The 20,081-nt window shown below is 43.2% G+C and overlaps 1 protein-coding gene across 3 annotated transcripts in view; it reads right to left on the bottom strand.

The window, feature by feature from the left end:
* Window positions 1–20,081, bottom strand: part of ARHGEF9 (Cdc42 guanine nucleotide exchange factor 9) — a 381,458-nt gene that overhangs the window by 168,935 nt on the left and 192,442 nt on the right. The window contains exon 1 of one of the 3 annotated variants that reach the window (XM_044268650.1): window positions 18,861–19,354. The exons of the other annotated variants lie outside the window; for them this stretch is intronic. The gene's annotated coding sequence lies outside the window, so the exon portion shown is untranslated. Of the gene's footprint in view, window positions 1–18,860; window positions 19,355–20,081 lie in introns of those variants that run through there. 3 annotated transcript variants of the gene reach the window in all.

The raw sequence follows: 20,081 nt of genomic DNA, 5'->3' as shown, positions 1-20,081 counted from the left end.
TCTAAGCCACAAAACATGTGAAATTGTCACATCAGGAGCCAAATGGGGAATGCTGATAGTATCAAGAACAGAGATGTAAAACTGGGGTTAACCTATTGATTTTTTCAGCATACATTTATGCAATCGACATAGTGGAGATTTTTCATGAGAGGACTTCTTAAAGTCACTTGGTTGGAGTCTGTTTTACCGTAATTTGCCATGCAATATATATTTGATAGATTTGACGGATCTTTAAGTCTAACACTTCTGTCTGGAGATGGTACTCCACTTTCTACCCCACACCTTTTATTGGATTAAGATTGGGACTACTTTTACGACTGTGTTAAAAGATGTAGTTGATAAATCTGTTTGAAATCAGCTTAACAGACTAAGGCCTCATACACACGACCATTCAGTTTTTTGCGGTCCGCAAACCGCGGATCCACAAAAAACAGAAGCAGCCCGTGTGCCTTCCGCAATTTGCAGAACCGACCGGGCGGCCCATTGTAGAAACGCCTAATGTTGTCCGCAAAACGGACAAGAATAGGACATGCTATATTTTTTTTGCGGGGCCTCGAAACGGAGCAATGTATGAAGTGAATGGGTCCGCACCCGAGCAGCAAAAAATGCGGTTCGGATGCGGACACAACAACAATACTGGAAACTTTGTAGAAACGCCTAATGTTGTCCGCAAAACGGACAAGAATAGGACATGCTATATTTTTTTTGCGGGGCCTCGAAACGGAGCAATGTATGAAGTGAATGGGTCCGCACCCGAGCAGCAAAAAATGCGGTTCGGATGCGGACACAACAACAATACTGGAAACTTTCAAGTGTTGCAAACTTTGACGGACATAATCCCAAAAAGTTGCAAAAACTGGTGCAAAGGAAACTTCACTTAGCAACCAATCAGATTGACCATTTCATTTTCCAAAGGAGAGCTGGAAAATGAAAGGTGGAATCTGATTGGCTGCTATGGGCACCAGTTTTGAGAAATCTTTTCCATTATTTCTAAAACTTCTTGAGCAAAATTTCTGGATTGCAGGGCTTGATACATTCCCACCATAGACTTTTCTCCAATTCAGCACTTGTCTACTGCTATGTATTAAATGAGAACTAACACAACACTGCTATGTATAGTTATCTAAATTCCTGCTCACAATAGGTTAAGCAGAGTCCAAGTTTCCCTATATATAGAATAAAATCCCCTTTGAAGTCCGGACCCTTATCTTAACATATTAATAGAGTCTCTAAGTTCTGCTTTTGATCTTGCAGGAGGGTAAGACATGCTTTTTGGTCATTTGTTTGTTTCTTTCTTGGTTGTCTATTCAAAATTGAAGATCTTACACAAAGGGGACCTTATAAAAACAAGAAACTGAAAGGAACATGTGGATCTGTCCTTTTTTCCCTACAGGAATAAGCATTGTTAAATTTTTTTGGATGGGTTTATCAGACATATCACATTTGAATAGACTTCTCAATGTTGTTTTCCTGTTCTGTTAGAAGAAATATACTGTATTTTAACAAGAATTATCAGACGCACGATGAGTTATCGGTCCAATACCTGGAGCCCATTTACTCTGGTTCCCCTATGACAAAAATTCATGTCCTGTTCTCAGGTAGTATATATCCATATACTAAGGCCCCTTTCACACGGGTGAGTATTCCGCGCGGATGCGATGCGTGAGTTAAACGCATTGCACTCTTACTGAATACCGACCCATTCATTTCTATGGGGCTGTTCACATGAGCGGGGATTTTCACGCATCACTTGTGCGTTGCGTGAAAATCGCAGCATGCTCTATTTTGTGCGTTTTTCACGTAACGCAGGCCCCATAGAAATGAATGGGGTTGCGTGAAAATCGCAAGCATCCGCAAGCAAGTGCAGATGCGGTGCGATTTTCACGCACGGTTGCTAGGAGACGATCGGGATGGAGACCCGATCATTATTATTTTCCCTTATAACATGGTTATAAGGGAAAATAATAGCATTCTGAATACAGAATGCATAGTAAAATAGCGCTGGAGGGGTTAAAAATAATAATAATAATTTAACTCACCTTAATCCACTTGATCGCGCAGCCGGCATCTCCTTCTGTCTTCTTTCTTTGCTTTGTGCAGGAACAAGACCTGTGGTGACGTTACTCCGGTCATCACATGGTCCATCACATGATCTTTTACCATGGTGATAGATCATGTGATGGATCATGTGATGACCGGAGTGACATCACCACAGGTCCTGTTCCTGCACACAGCAAAGAAAGAAGCCAGAAGAGATGCCGGCTGCACGATCAAGTGAATTAAGGTGAGTTAAATTATTTTTTTAACCCCTCCAGTGCTATTTTACTATGCATTCTGTATTCAGAATGCTATTATTTTCCCTTATAACCATGTTATAAGGGAAAATAATACAATCTACAGAACACCGATCCAAACATGCCGATTTTTCTCACGCAAGTGCAAAACGCATTACAATGTTTTGCACTCGCGCGGAAAAATCGTGCATGTTCCCACAACGCACCCGCACCTTTTCCTGCAACGCCCATCTGAAAGAGGCCTAAGTGTCTTGAATAATGCTGGATGTGGAAATTGATGTGGATGATTTAGATCCACAAAATTTTTCTGAACCTCAAGAATGCATGACAGGAAACCTTGGGACACTCGAGCTGATGGGCTGGAGACACTAGACAAGTAACTTCTAACTATGACATATTTACACAGGATCATCTGAATGTGTGATCTGACCCCCAGGAACAACTCCCATCTGTATAATGAAGGTGCAGTACCCCAGACCTGGCATTGTCTGCAATTGCTTGTTGTTATGTATTATGTTATGTATTGAGCTATGTTCTGCTGTGCTCTCTAGCAGAGGTATGGGTATGGTTGGGAATGATTGGCAGGAACAGTTATAATAGCCCTGTTCCTTCCCTCTTGATAGAAGTGGGCTGGTCCTACTTCCTGCCAGGAAGGGGGGGGGGGGGGTTCAAGCACAGACAGATTGGAGGAAGGAAGCACAGGCCAGAGCTCCTACTCCAAAGGACTGTAATCAGTGTACATGTGAGACCTTCAATGTAGGAAGAGTGCCAGAGTCAAAAACACTGCTTTCAAAGACCTTCAGTGTGCCTAGACAGCAGAGTGATCAGCAAAACCACAGCTTTAAAGACCATGCTGCAGGTGAGGGACTACAGCTCAGACACTCATCACTTGGACCTCTTCCAGGATAGTCTAACACCAGATCTGTATCCCATCGTGGCTACCTATATCCACAAGTATATGCAAGTGAAATTTAATTGCCACTAACTAGCCAGCATACAGCATACCTCATCACTTGTTGACTGAAACTGCACTTTGTACCTACTACTGCTGGATTTGAAAAAGAAGACTTTTATACTTTTACTTTCTGGCCTGATTCTTCAACCGACTTTTGCACTGCACTGATCTCCAGGGAGCAATGAGGCCTGAGGGAGTGCACCGTGACATAATATCTTATCAGGACCACTACCACTCCCATCCTCTGCACCGGAGGCCCGCTGCAAAGGAGCTTAAACACTTGTGTAAACAACTGAATTAGACAACATTGCAAAACCTGGGACACCCAGATTTACAGATGTGTATTAGTCCCCTCATTCTACAGATCATTAAGGTCTGATCCCACACTGATGGCGCTTTACATTACACTGAGTTTTCTGAGTGTTCTAAATGTTATGTCTGAATAACATAAAAAAAAGTCTAGTATATAAAGTTTAAAAAACGTTTTGAAAAAAATACAATAAATGTAGCTCCAATATCTACAGTAATTTCTATTCATTCCCTCACCTCCAAGGTTCCTCATTATCTGTGACTCTGATGTATATGGATGTACTGCAGATGTGTAAGACATAAAAGGCATATTTAATAAAAGAGCTGGTAAGAGAAGGGAACAGAAGAGTTAATTTCGACAGTTCAGCTCCTCTTCGTGATCCAATGGCTGCCTTTCCTAATTAGCGTGTCAGACTGAAAATAGAAATTCAACATATGATGCTGCTCAAGCTGATATGTAGGAAGTGTCAAGCTAAAACAATTTGGTGTTTATCGGGTGGGAGGGGCGGTAAACATAAAATTAACAGGAAGGGGTGGGTACAAGAAATTGCACATCTGAACATTACCGCATACCTCAATATCACCATGTTATTGACACCATACTGTGTGCTGAACATGGGAAAAAAATCTCATTAAATGTAAAGGAGAAACTAGTGGCAGACTACATTGGAAAATATGGGGAAAAAAAGTGCTATGACGTATATCTATATCTATATATATATATATATATATATATATATATATAAATATATATTTATATATATATATATATATACAGTACAGACCAAAAGTTTGGACACACCTTCTCATTCAAAGAGTTTTCTTTATTTTCATGACTATGAAAATTGTAGATTCACACTGAAGGCATCAAAACTATGAATTAACACATGTGGAATTATATACTTAACAAAAGTGTGAAACAACTGAAAATATGTCATATTCTAGGTTCTTCAAAGTAGCCACCTTTTGCTTTGATTACTGCTTTGCACACTCTTGGCATTCTCTTGATGAGCTTCAAGAGGAAGTCACCTGAAATGGTCTTCCAACAGTCTTGAATGAGTTCCCAGAGATGCTTAGCACTTGTTGGCCCTTTTGCCTTTACTCTGCGGTCCAGCTCACCACAAACCATCTCGATTGGGTTCAGGTCCGGTGACTGTGGAGGCCAGGTCATCTGGCGCAGCACCCCATCACTCTCCTTCATGGTCAAATAGCCCTTACACAGCCTGGAGGTGTGTTTGGGGTCATTATCCTGTTGAAAAATAAATTATGGTCCAACTAAACGCAAACCGGATGGAATAGCATGCCGCTGCAAGATGCTGTGGTAGCCATGCTGGGTCAGTATACCTTCAATTTTGAATAAATCCCCAACAGTGTCACCAGCAAAGCACCCCCACACCATCACACCTCCTCCTCCATGCTTCACGGTGGGAACCATGTAGAGTCCATCCGTTCACCTTTTTTGCATCGCACAAAGACACGGTGGTTGGAACCAAAGATCTCAAATTTGGACTCATCAGACCAAAGCACAGATTTCCACTGGTCTAATGTCCATTCCTTGTGTTCTTTAGCCCAAACAAGTCTCTTCTGCTTGTTTCCTGTCCTTACCAGTGGTTTCCTAGCAGATATTCTGCCATGAAGGCCTGATCCACACAGTCTCCTCTTAGCAGTTGTTCTAGAGATGTGTCTGCTGCTAGAACTGTGTGGCATTGACCTGGTCTCTAATCTGAGCTGCTGTTAACCTGCGATTTCTGAGGCTGGTGACTCGGATGAACTTATCCTCTGCAGCAGAGGTGACTCTTGGTCTTACTTTCCTGGGGCGGTCCGCATGTGAGCCAGTTTCTTTGTAGCGCTTGATGGTTTTTGTGACTGCACTTGGGGACACTTTCAAAGTTTTCCCAATTTTTTAGACTGACTGACCTTTATTTCTTAAAGTAATGATGGCCACTCGTTTTTCTTTACTTAGCTGCTTTTTTCTTGCCATAATACAAATTCTAACAGTTTATTCAGTAGGACTATCAGCTGTGTATCCACCTGACTTCTCCACAACGTAACTGATGGTCCCAACCCCATTTATAAGGCAAGCAATCCCACTTATTAAACCTGACAGGGCACACCTGTGAAGTGAAAACCATTTCAGGTGACTACCTCTAAAAGCTCATCAAGAGAATGCCAAGAGTGTGCAAAGCAGTAATCAAAGCAAAAGATGGCTACTTTGAAGAACCTAGAATATGATATATTTTCAGTTGTTTCACCCTTTTTGGTATGTATATAATTTCACATGTGTTAATTCCTAGTTTTGATGCCTTCAGTGTGAATTTACAATTTTCATAGTCATGAAAATAAAGAAAACTCTTTGAATGAGAAGGTGTGTCCAAACTTTTGGTCTGTACTGTATATATATATGATATGTCCATACATTGAAATATATAATATAATATGTGGATGTACCCTGTATGTCCAGCATTGTATTCTGGATGATAAATGCAGAGTAAAGGTGAACTCACACAGAGCAGATTTGTTGAAGAAATTTCAGAATCTGCCGGTTGTGACGATTGCCCAGAATGGATACAATTGTAGAAAACCGCCAGCTGTGCGAAATGTTTGGGTATGACCTCAAGGAGTGGCTATACTGCAATTGGGATGCAGCGGTCTTGCGATAAGTGTGGCTGTAAGAGCCACAGCAGCATCATATTAAGTCATTAGAACAGCATTGCCTATTTGGTCCTCCTTATTCATGGTCGCATTGTTTTGCGGGTTACCAACAATGAAGACCGAATAAACAATGCATTGTAATGGGATCGAGATAATACGACGCTGCTGTGGCTCATGTGGCAGCAGGACACTGGAACTGCAGCATGGCCGCTCCATGTGGCTGAACCTTTAGTCTATACAACTTTACAGTAATTTCCAAAAGCATGCCAGCCAGCAGAGATCTTGAAAATGGTGAGGAATTGAAATGTAAATGAATGTGCCAGGCTTTTTCATTGAACAATGAAGAAGCTTTATTTTACTTACATACAAATGGCAAATCCTTTAATTTGATAATAGATAGTACGACGTACAAGCAATTTGCCTGCATTGCGTAAACCCGTGCAGAAACACTCCCCTCACTACTGAATAAATGAATGAACATAGGCTACGGTAGACCTGAACACTAAGTGGGCCAATTACAACTACACAATCCAGTCATGCATGACGCATAAGGTAGATGTGAAATTTGAATACACGTTTAACTAAAAGATACCTGGAAGATACGGTATATAGTGGAAGTGAAATATACTTTTCTGCTATAAAGTAACATAAATGCCTTATTTTTGTCCCATATAATTATTCACCCTTCGAGTCTGTTAATATACAAACATTTTAGAAAATTTGGTTTTACTGAATGAATGTTCGTTCTTCTAAAGTGTCAATACCGCAGGTGCACAAGCAGGTGCCAAACTATAGAATCAGAGGATTTTTATTTCTAACTAAACCACGCAGCAAAATGGGAATGCTTAGAAGGAAGGGTTCTGGTTTATAACGAGAATGACAAGTTGATTTCAATTGCTATTTGTCATAGACCAATCTGGCAACAAAATCTAGGGTTCATCAGCATATTAGTGGCAATATATAAATGGAGCCCTGACACTTGAAGATTCAGAGTAACCTTCATAGTTCGGTCGCCAGACAAAAAAGTTCTTATAATTGGAGGATTAGGACAGCAGTGCAGTGATTTCAATCAGCCTAGTAAAAATGTAACTTCCTATGGCGTAGAGTAGGGATCAGCAACTTCCGGCATCCCAGCTGTTCTGAAACTACAACTCCCAGAATCCTACTTTCAATTCTATGGGAGTTACAAGAGCAGCCAAGAAGCTGTGCATGATGGGATATGTAGTTTAACAGCAGCTGGAGTGCCGAAGGTTGATCCTTGACGTAGATCATACATACATTCATATACATAGCTTTTCCTAAAAGCCAGCTAAATGGACATGTCTAGGCTTCAAAGGGTTGAAGCATTGCACGTAAAAATAATCTAGAACATACAGAATAATCCAGAACATCCAGAAACAGTTTGATCTGTTTGTTTTTCTGCAGCCTTCATGCATTCTCATACCATGCAGGGTGCTCAGTTCCATTCAGTGTGAAATCTATCAGATAAGCTCTCTTACAGCTCAGTATGCAGCCGTTTACTCCGTTCTCCTGGTTGCTCAAAAAGCTGACATCACTTTTAATTGTATATTTATTTTATCTCGTTTAGGCTAAGTTTATCTATGCATTGAAGGCTCAGTTAGAAAATTCCACCATATTTCATAATTTTTTTTTAACATGCTGCATTTTTTTTCTGAGATAAAATGACAGACACTAGGATAGAAACCCAATAGACCTCATTATAAGTCAATAAGTCCATTGGATGTCATTGTTTTCCATCATGTGGCGGATGCGTCACGGCACAGAATTTTATTCTTCTGCTCCTATGACTGAACTGAAAAATTATGGGGGCCATTTATTAAGAGCTGTGTTTTCCATGATGGTCTCAAGTCCCTTTGTGCTGCCGGAGGATACGCTAAAATTATGTAGAGGCTCAGACCTCTACATAAGTGTAGTGCTTCATCCAGCAGGCCGTGAAGCAGAGTGAAGAGATAGAGAGGGTACCAACTGAGCCATCACAGAGCTATCTGATGGATTTCACTGAGCGACACTGAGCAGCCTGCAATGCATGAGAATACATGCAGGTTGTAGAAAACAAACAGAGAGTCAGAGACATTTTAAATAAAATACAAATATAAAAAAGGGGTTTTGTATCCCTTAAATGCAGCCAATGAAAGAAAAAATGAAACCAAAAGATGTCTATTGCCTCTAATATATGTTCATGTGATGTGTCAAAGTAACCCCTGTCCGATAATGCATACTCTTAATGTATGTATAGTATGCTTCCATGCCATAGTGAAGTCACAGTGGATAAAATTCTATAAAAGCATGTGCCTATCTCTTCCAAGATTTCAATATATTCTCATTCTCAGCCATCAAGCATGACGTGCATGCCCGAGTTCCTGTGAAAAATCAGACCTTAGGTGTTTTGCTACAAAGGTTGCCAGAAGTCATCATAGTCACTATTCACAAGATACTATAAAGTGAGCGTAATGTGGAGGAATTGTATACTGCTGCAGTATACTAACCAGTCAGCCATGGAAAAACACTTACCATGCAACAGACTTAGTATTGTTAGACACGCTCCATGATTAAATGAAGTGCACAATGCTAATGCAAAAATGGGTTCACTTTCAAAGTGTGGCCAACAAAGACACAACTGTTCAACCTCTCTCACTACACAATGCACTTCAAAAAGTACACTAGCGATCGCCCCCACATTATGACACAATGTGGCCTTGTTCTGGGCATACCTTATTTTTCTGACGATTCTGACGTCGTGCAGGAAAACTGATTGTGGATTAATTTAATTTCCCATGATAACTGGCTTTGCCATTGCTGAAATCTAAGGCCACTAAATCCACGTTCTCACCTATCAAGCAGTACGAGCTTGCTTTGCTTCTTTTCGATAGAGATGAATAAGACAGCTAAGTGGGCACGGTCAGATGTCTCCCTCGATCCCATTCATTGTGAATGAAACTGTTGAAATAATTGGAATAAATGCTATTTTGGCTCTATGGAGAGGGATCACACATGCTAGTCCTACTCTCTTGTCATAGAACTGGCGCTTGGGACCCCTTGTTCAACAGGATTTTCCAAGACTTTTATACTCATGAATTATCCTCTGGATAGGCCATCAGTACCTGATCGATGGGGGTCTGACACCCAATCAGCTGTTTGAGAAGGCACTAGCGCTCGCAGTAGCGTCACGGCCTTCTTTCAGCTTTGCCTAGGCCATTGATCACATGGCCTAGGCGCAGCTCAGCCCTATTGAAGTGAATGAAGCTGAGTGCAATACCAAGCACAGCTACTATACAATGTACGGCGCTGTGCTTGATGAACAGAGAGAAGACAGTGGCATGGCACGATGTCTTCTCAAACAGCTGATCGGCGGGGGTCCCGGGTATCGGAATACCACCAATCAAATACTGATGACCTATCCAGAGGATCAGTTAAAACATCTCGCAAAATCCCTTAAAGCACTCAACAAGTCAGTGACGGGCAGAGTTGAAGGGGTCAGGCTGTTTACTAGGGGTGAGGATTGCTTTCCTTAAAGGGGTTGTCCAGTTTACATTACTACCCGCACTACCAGCACATGCATGCAGCTATCAGTACTGATGTCTGATAAACAGATCATATTTACATGCAGGTCCGCGGTTCCAGATGCTTCCCTCCAAACATGGCCAGAGATGGAGAGTTCCGTCTATCAGCGACCTCCATTCACTTACACTGGGAACAGACTGCGCATGTGTCAGGTCCCCTGTCTGTCCCCAGTGTAAGTGTAAGCTGCAGATTGATGGGATCCTCCTTCAGCAGCCATGTTCAGAGCAAAGCACCCAGAAGCAGGTGAGCCTCCCTAATTCGAATATGAATTATTCATAACCACTGGATATCAGCGCCGATGGTTTAATAATGTCTATTACTAGATGTATGCATGTGTTGTTCCCGGTACATGTGCAGCTAGTAATATAAATGCAGAAACAAACACAATACAACAGCCATCTCTATCATTACTATCGCTTCTGCTCTTATTACTATGTTTCCAAAAGGTAAAAACAAAATAACAATAGAAAAACATTGCAAACACCCAAAAATACTACTGACAAGTCCGGGCACTGAGGTGGACCCTGGGATGGCAGATTTGCTGCATTTCTGTACTGCCCTGTGCAGCTGCTGTGAACACTTCTCGAGCTACCTTGTGTTGCAGTGTCTATAGGGAGATGCACGTTGCCATGGCAACAGGTTTCAGCGAGGGAAGGAAAAGCCGTACACATCTCCTTGGAAGAATACTTAGAACCAACACTGTGCCCCACAGCTAGATGTATTTAGATGGCTAGAAAGTCATAAAAAATAAAAAAAAGAGAGAACACGGGACCCCATTCTCGTGATCGGTGGGGGACCAAATGGTCGGACCCTCGTTGATCACTTATCCTGTAAATTGAGAATATGTCTTCATTAGAAAACACCTTTATTAGCAGTGGAATAGGTATTAGACCACACATTTACCTAATTGCAAGAATTCTTCTAGAATTGGACCATACCTGCCTGGCTCGGTAAACAGTGGCGTAGTTTATAGGGGGTGCAGAGGTAGCAGTCGCTACCGGGCCCAGGAGCCTGAGGGGGCCCAAAGACCCTTGTGCCACATAAGAAGACACTGGTATTATAGAAAGTGCATGCTGGTCAAGTTACACCTCTGGCTGGAGGGAAGGGGTTAGGTCAAGAATTTGGCATGGGGGGATGTGCCGTTTCAATTTTTACCTCAGGCAGCATGAAGGCTATGGCTTCCTTGCCCCTGGCCACAATGCACTGAGGGAAGAGGGCCCAAGCTGAACTCTTGCACCAGGGCCCATGAGCCTCTAGCTATGCCCCTGCTTGAGAAGCATGGGGTCACAGGAGAAATCTTGTTACCTTCCTTTTTCTTTCCATAAAACACAATATGTGGGTCTAGGTTTTCAAGTTGCAATTTATATATGTTAGGCTGGGTTCAGACCTGAGCGTTTTACAGCGTGTTCCTACGCGCTGTAAAACGCTCAACAGGCAAGAACCAATGATTCCCTATGGGAATGGTTCTCACCTGAGAGTTTTACAGCACGTACGATCGCGCTGTAAAACGCCCGACGCCCCAAGAAGTACAGGAGCTTCTTTGGGGCGTCTTGTCGCGCGTTCCCGTACATAGACTTCAGCGGGAACGCGCGACAATGGGCGTTCGCTTGTCTCTGTATGCTCGATTGCAAACGCCCGTACGATCGCAGCATACAGAGCGTACGTTCAAGTACGCTCAGGTCTCAACCCAGCGTTCGAGCATGCGCACTGAAACCTAACATGTCACATACACATGGCGGAAGGCTGAAGCTATTATCTAGGTTTGGGCTAAAAACAAGCAACATTGATAAAAAGTCTCTCTGTGAGAAGATGCAGCTCATGGTATTTTAAAGGGAATATCCTTATGTAGAGGAATTCTACAATAAAGGATTAATAAATGTGCAAATTCATTCCCTTAGTAACCGCAGGTCCTGATTTACATCATGTGCATAGTCCAGGACTGAATTTCAAATTCTAATCAGGGTGATTGATCCATTGTATATTGCTCGTATATACTTGTATATTGTGAGCATAATAAAACCATTTTTACTCCAATTTGCATGATGGTACTTCACTATTGGATGCAAATTTTGGTGTTCCATAGAAGCCTGGAAAGGAGAGGAGGCTTTGACTGGCCTGTTTGCTTCCCCGTGTCCGTGATTTTTTTTGGCTGGCTTCGATTGTGGATTCCCTGTGACCTCTGAGGCAGCACGGTCCAACCAAAAGAAATGCAGAATTTCAAATTGTTTAACGCTGGTTTCACACTTGAGCGTACTCTGTATGCGCTCTGTATGCGCGATTTTATCAGGCGTTAGGAAACAAGCAAACGCCCATTGTCGCGCGTTCCCGGAAATCTATGTGCGGGGACGCACGACATTACGCCCCAAAGAAGCTCCTGTACTTCTTGGGGCGTAGGGCGTTTTACAGCGCGTTCGTACGCGCTGTAAAACGCTCAGGTGAGAACCATGCCCATAGGGAATCATTGGCTCTTGCCTGTTGAGCGTTTTACAGCGCGTAGGAACGCGCTGTAAAACGCTCAGGTGTGAACCCAGCCTTAGTCTCAGAGCTGAAATCTCATAGCATCAAATTTGGAAGGGTGTGGTTTTCTGATTTATTACATCATAAAAGCTCAACTAAGCAACTGAAACGTGTCTGACAGCAAGCTTGTTGACTATCTATTTCCAATGACAACCATCTGTGGTGAGGATGCAGATTTGCTCTGTAATGCAGAGTTTATCTGTGGTTCATTGTAAGAAAGAATTGGGGTCATTTATCAAACTGGTGTAAAGTAGAAGTGGCTTAGTTGCCCATAACAACCAATCAGATTCCTCCTTTCATTTTTGACAGCTCGGTTGGAAAATGAAAGGTAGAATCTGATTGGTCGCCATGGGCAACTAAGCCACTTCTACTTTACACCAGTTTGATAAATGAGCCCCAATGTATTTTGTCTAGATTCTAAATTGATACTCTCCAGTCCAAACTTAAAGGGCATCTGTCAGCAAACTTGCACCTATGACACTGGCTGACCTGCTACATGTGCATCTGTATCGGTCCCATGTTCATATGTGCTCACAAAAATGATGTTTTAATATATGCAAATGAGGCTCCAGGACCAACGTGGGCGTTGCCGTTACACCTAGAGGCGCTTCTCTCTCTGCAATTGCAGGACCCTCTGCACTTTGATTGACAGGACCAGGTAGTGTTGGAAGAGTTGGCAAATCTCCAGGGGCCACAACCACACGTTATGGCTGCCTTCTCCCGAAAGGAGCCCTCCATGAACTGTCAATGTATGTAGCATCAGGTTGCTGCGCCCTTAGATGTAGCCCCAGAGCACAAATGTGCATAGAGGGAGTGCGTGGTCGTAAAAAGGGGGCGGGGCACCACATAAAAGGGGTGGAGCTGACAGTCTCCTGGAAACCAAACTGGAAAAGTTGGCGAGCATGCCCTTAGTGCATTACACAATGGGAATTCTCCTCGCCTGGGATACAGTAAAGGTCAAATGTAGATGAATTTTAGCCACATTCAGTTCAGCTGACAGAAATACTGGGCGGACAGTATGACATGATTCATGCTATTTATATAGATTGATAATTCAGTTTTCAGGTTAAGCTCTAATATTTCTGCGATACTGCAGTCATATAAAATACTGGAGCTTAACCCAAAACCGGATTTTTTTTGTCATGGTGCCCGCCCCCCGCCCTCCATAACACTGTACCATGTAGATTATTTCCATCATCAATAGAAATTAAGATGAATACACTGGAGGCCTCCGGGGTCTTTCCGCTGCTTGCCGCAATCTGACTCACAGCGAACGCCAGGTAACAAGAGCAAAGATGCGTTGGATTATAATTCTGCTGAACACTTTTCAGATCAGGTAGCTGGCAATTTATTACCATGACTACAGCCGGCTAACAAAACCCAAGGCCTGGCCGCATCCACAGTGGCTGCCGCCTTTAATGGGGGAGAAGGACAGCAGAAAGCTGAGATCACGTCGTATGCGGGCAGACTCCGTTCACCAGTTTGTCAGTCAGGAGGTCGCACCGGCAGCCACATGTGGAAGCCTTCTGCCCGGCTCTGACACTAGGACAAGGCTTATCATATTTAATTTGGCACTTCATTTTCTGGGAAATCGATAGAAACTAAGTAAAGAGTATAGAGTGACTCCCGGAGCCGTGGGGCAGGAGACGGAGCCGGAGTCTAGTGTGCTTCACTAAACAACCTGACCCATTACATCGGCTGGCAGGAGCTGCTCTCAGATGTTACCCTGTCTCCTATGCCACATCCAGCCATGAACTTTCCAATCTGAGGTGGTGAATTTCCACTTTGGCCGAGGGACCATTCACCTGACCATATCGTTTGAAGTCCGCATATTGCGGATCTGCAAAATATGGATGCGGTCCATGTACAACCTTTTTGCGGGCCCCCTTGAAAACATTTCCTATTCTTGTCTGCGAAACTGACAAGAATAGGCCACGTTCTATAGTTTGTGGATTGGGAACTTAAAGTGGCCCAGGAAAAAATACTAAAAGTGGCCCTGTTTTGTAGTCGGGTCCAGGTTGATGAAAGGCAGGGCCGACAATACCATATTGTGGCACATTTTACCACCCTAACAGAGCCAAATACCACAGTCCATCATAAAATACTGCCAGTAGCACAAAGTACATCCACAAAAACTTCCACAGGCCGACCGAGAGGAGGGCCCAGGTGGCCCCCTGGGTATTGGCCCAAGTGAAATTTCCCTGTAAGGTCTATGGCCAATCTGCCCCTACCCGCAGGGACACAGACAGTACACAGATGTCAGCATGACTGAAAATATGGTTGTGTGAATGCAGCCTAAGGGTCCATTCACACGTTCGCAAGTGTTTTGCGGTCCGTAAATTGCGGATCCACAAAACACGGACACCGGCCATGTGTGTTCCGAATTTTGCGGACTGCATAGGGCCGGCACTATAATAGAAATGCCTTTTCTTGTCCGTGTCTGCAGACAAGAATAGGAAATGTTCTATTTTTTTTGCAGGGCCGCGGAACGGAAGCGCGGATGCGGACAGCACACTGTGTGCTGTCCGCATCTTTTGCGGTCCCATTGAAAATTAATGGGTCCGCACTTGTTCCAGAAAATTGTGGAAAGGATGCGGACCCATTTTGCGGACGTGTGAACGGACCCTTAGTGAGAGACCAGATGGGGAAGCTGACCAGGTGCAGCCATGCCGTAATTTTACCGTCATTTCCTGCCACACACAGGGGTGGCTTAGCCACGTGCAGCCAGCTGCACTATCTAGCCTCAACCTTAGGCAGCAAAGGGCTACAGATACACCCAGATGTATACATCAAGAATATGGGTACAGTCTGACAACCTCTAAGGTCTATCTTCCAACAGAGACTTAGCTAGCTTTCCATTCTTTGCACTTTTCATACAGATGTAGCGTTTGGTGCTGATCCGTCATGGATCTGCACAGACAGATCCGTTCAAATAATATAACCGCATGCATCCGTTTGTATTATCTGTAACATAGCCAAGATGGATCCGTCTTGAAAGTCAATGGAGGACGGATCCGTTTTCTATTGTTCCAGATTGTGTCATAGAAAACGGATCCGTCCCCATTGACTTACATTGTAAGTCAGGATGGATCCGTTTGGCTCAGTTTCGTCAGACGGACCCTAAAACACTGCAAGCAGCGTTTTGGTGTCCGCCTCCAGAGCAGAATGGAGACTGAACGGATGCATTCTGTGCGGATCCTTTTCCATTCAGAATGCATTAGGGCAAAACTGATCAGCTTTGGACCGCTTGTGAGAGCCCTGAACGGATCTCAGAAACGGAAAGCCAAAACGGCAGTGTGAAAGTAGCCTTACTCTTTGTGGCTGTATTGTTTCTGTATACTAATAACTCACATTGCTATCTTAAAGGGGTTTTCCAGGTTCAGGATATTGAAGTCTTATCCTATCAATATTACATTGGTGGCGTCAAACTCCTGGAGAAGTCTACCCGGCCAAGGTCTACTTAGCATTGGAAGTGCAGGAAATCGCAGGTTCGTCCCATTCACGTGAACGAGGCACAAGTGAAATAACCTGCAAGGGGACTGCTAAGTGGACGACGTGCAGGTAGACAGAGTGAGGTAAACAATGAAGAGCCCTCAGCACTCGCATGATCATTGCAGCCCCTTTAAACAACTGATCAGCCGAGTCAGACCCCCACTGATCTGATATTGATAGCCTATCCCATGGAAAATCCTTTCAGATAACTTCTTTGGTTTAGCTGCAAAATGACAAAGTCAGCTCTGCTATGTTAAAACCAAAATTCAACTGGATGCCTATAAGAAGTCAGATGAGCTGAGGAAAGCTTGCCAGCATATTGCAATTATATCCGGAGACTTCTTTTCCATCTAAGAGCATCACTCATGATAAATCAAATGGTCCAGGAGGACCCTTAAGAACAGTAATATCTACATTTACTGGACTTGATATCAATTTTTGTTCATATGCATATATATATATTTGTATTGCCCTCTACCTGTGGAGGAATCCATACACACCTGCTCCCCATTGCTCCGACTTCTGTCTTCACTGGTCTTCCAGTTCCCGTCTGTCAACTTCTACAGAGAAGGGGTCACATGTACTGCTGCAGCCAATCACTGTCCCCAAGTGCCACTTGACCCAGCAGTGATGTGCCCCTTGGGGATATATCACCCCTGAGGCCAGTCATTGGCTACTTCAGTGCACGTGACCCCTTTTGTGCTGAAGTTGCCAGTTGGGGAACAGTAGACCAGTGAAGAGAGACAGAGAGATGGGACGGAGCGACGGGGAGCAGGTGACACTGGATTTGTCCTTGGGTGTTCCAGGCTGGAAGGTGATGGGGGGGGGGGGATTTAAAAAAAATATCTGGTCCGCCCCTTTAAGGTAATGTGTAACTGTATTGGCAAGTGTGCATCTCATAACACAACAGCCCAATGGCCAAAGCCTGCCATTATTCAAAACTCACTTCATGTACGTAGCTCTAACCCATCCTATATGGTCAGTACAGGAAGACTAGATGGTCTGCACGTGAAGCAGGAACATTAGATAAAATATTATTATTAATGGTATGATGCCTATATATGTACTTTGAGTCAATACAGTCTATCTATCTATTATCTATCTATCTGTTTGTCCGTCAACTATCAATTATCTATCTATCTATCTATCTAACTATCTATGTATTATCTATCTATCTGTTTGTGCCTCAACTATCTATCTATTATCTCTCTATCCGTATCTATCTATGTATTATCTATCTATTATCTATCTATCAGTTTGTCCCTCAACTATCTATCTATCTATCTATCTATTATCTATCTACCTGTTTGTCCGTCAACTATCTATCTATTATCTATCTATCTATCTATCTATCTATCTATCCGTATCTATCTATGTATTATCTATCTCTCTATCTGTTTGTCCCTCAACTATCTATCTATCTATCTATCTATCTATCTATCTATCTATCTATTATCTATCTACCTGTTTGTCCCTCAAATATCTATCTATCTATTATCTATCTATCTGTTTGTGCCTCAACTATCTATCTCTCTATCCGTATCTATCTATGTATTATCTATCTCTCTATCTGTTTGTCCCTCAACTATCTATCTATTATCTCTCTATCCGCATCTATCTATCTATTATCTATCTATCTGTTTGTCCCTCAACTATCTATCTATCTATCTGTCCGGTAATTAGCTATCTATCTCATATCTATTTATCCAAACACAGAACACTTAACATAAAAACCATGACGCCAGCTAACAGTGTACCATGTTGGGTAACTGATACATATAATGCAGCAATAATACCTGTACACAAGGACATGTATCCTTCCTGTAAGTACAGTATAGGAAGCTTTGCTTATTATGACCCTTTTCTGAAATCTAACCTCCGTAAATAATTTAACTGATTTCTGTATGAATAGTGATTTCTTTAATTATCTCCACCCTTCCATAAATATTCATATATCATGATTTGTACTTTTTCCAAAATGCAGATAATCACTTGTACCAAATGAAGGCTGCTATTTATGGCACAAACTTTTGCTGTAGCGTCAATGGCAGCAGAAACGGAAGGAGATGCACAGCAGCAACCAGCAATGGTAGCCGAAGCCTTGCTGTCCTGTCAGTGGCCGGCTCGGAAGTCAAGCCCATCCAGTATATGCCCTATAAAGAGTCGCCGAGGGCTGGTAAACCTTGCATTTTGGATTCGAGTCACAGCCCCAGTGCGGCCCTGCTGTGTACTGAGCGCAGATAAAGCTCTGCATTGCTTTTCTAAATAAAAACCCAATTCTAGATCCAATCATTTATGACGGATAAAACACATCGCCCCTTATCAAGGCAACCTATTCCCTGGCTTGCTTTATATTCAGGCCAGATTACTACGTACGCTACTGCCAAAGCTTGAATTGGTCGTTTAACTGTTTGTGCACTTGGATAGCTTACTGAGTTAGGAAAATACCATAGGTTTATCTGCAGTCCTATGTAAAACCTCCGATCTTGCTTTGGGTACCAAGTTATAAAGTCAGCCGTAATACATAGACAATCTCAGCTCTACTATTAAAGCCTGCTACATCAGTATTTTGCCATTCTGTGCCCCCTCCCCATTAAGAGACCATCATTTCACGTCATGTTAACTTCTCATTGTGTGAAACCCACCATAAGGACTAGCAATACAGGTTTATCTTGATTAATATCCCCCTTTTTCTGCATTGGTCTAAGAGAACGCTCATAAGCAGATAGAAGCAAATGGTGACAATGTAAGCAGAGATTTGTCACCCACCGCTAAAGGAAATGTGCTTATCTAAGTGCAGATTACATAGGAAAGGGAAAGATGAGGATGCCAATGATTTCCGTTCTGGTCCAACGGACTTCATCCCTATTTCTACACATCTAAGGCAGAGCACTAAGGGATTACACCGTTAGGAAGTCTTAACCCTCAACGTCGAAGGGCTGACATAAAATGCTGGCCAATACGTTACGAGAAGCCCCCCACCCCTGGCACTGGAAGGGTTTAATATGACACACACACACAAAAAAGGTTTAGACAGAGATAATATAGCAACGTCATACATATCACAGCGAGTCCATGGTGAACCTCGATGGCATTGCGTGCTCGGTACGGTATTGTGCTCTCTTTCTCTCGTAGGCTCCTGCCGACAGCTCCAAGGGAGGAATCCGTTTACCGAGTGCCCAGGAAAAACATAAGAATCACGTTCACCAGCAGCAAGACCACGATCACTGCAAAAACCACCACCGTTTGGACATCCAAGGTCATAGTGCAGTGCAATACATTATAATGGTCGAGGCGGGGGGCTGGAAGATTTTGAGGTGTCAACCTTTGCTCTGCGAAACTGTCCATACATCCAACATGTTAGAGTAGAAGGGGGACATAAAGCTTCTCTTTCTTCCTTCACCATTTTTTGTTCCCCCCCTCTTTAATCAGATCTCTCTCTTTTTTTTTTATGCCTTTGCTAAAAGCACTTATGGAGTGAAGAGAGGGGGGACGTCAGCTGGGACTTGAAAATGCAGAAATCTTTAGCAGAAAAAAAAAAAAAAGAAAAGAAGAAGAAGAGAGTGGAGCTGCTCGTGTCTCTCCTGTGTTTTAATTGGATTCCGTGCAGATAGGGCTGTGCATGAGATGAGCCCTCCACAGATTTGGAAGCTGCTTCTGGTGCTGCTGCGGCTCTGCGAGAGAGGCAGCGGCAGTGTCATGAAAGGCGGGCTGGACGCATGCTAAGCAGGAGGCATAGGGATTTAACTGTCAATCAGAGAGCTGGGACCAAGGATGGTGATTAATCCTTTTTTCGAGGCAACAGTGGGTATGATAAGATGGATGAAGCTGCTGCAGTGCATACAGAGCATCTCTTTATATCAGCAAGGGAGGAGTGCTTGGGCACAGAGTGACAGGAATGTGTGAGAGGGGCAAGGGGGTGGAAAGTAGAGAACTGAAGGGGGTGGGAGACGAAGGAACCGGCAGGGGGATCCTTATAAAATGAACAGGTCCAGGTCACTATGATCAATAATGGATGACCAGTATCTTGATATTAAAGAGCGCCTGCCAACCAAATGTTCTCTTCAGTGTGTATTAGCCAATCCCTGTTAAATGATGTTGTAAAGTCACAGTTTCAGATGTCTTTCTTCGACACAATCGTTAGAGGACCTGCCCCTGTCCAGAACACATCATTTAGCAGCCTCCATAGCTAATATACTTGAAAAGGACCACACAGGTCGAAACGTTGCATAGTGTTGGTGAAAAAACCCTTGGAAATTCAAGACTGGAGAGTGCTGCGT

The sequence above is a fragment of the Bufo gargarizans genome, chromosome 9 (assembly GCF_014858855.1).
Source record: "Bufo gargarizans isolate SCDJY-AF-19 chromosome 9, ASM1485885v1, whole genome shotgun sequence".
Lineage (NCBI taxonomy): Eukaryota > Metazoa > Chordata > Amphibia > Anura > Bufonidae > Bufo > Bufo gargarizans.
The sequence above is the reverse complement of the archived record's forward strand: the minus strand, read 5'-3'. Positions and strand labels throughout refer to the sequence as shown.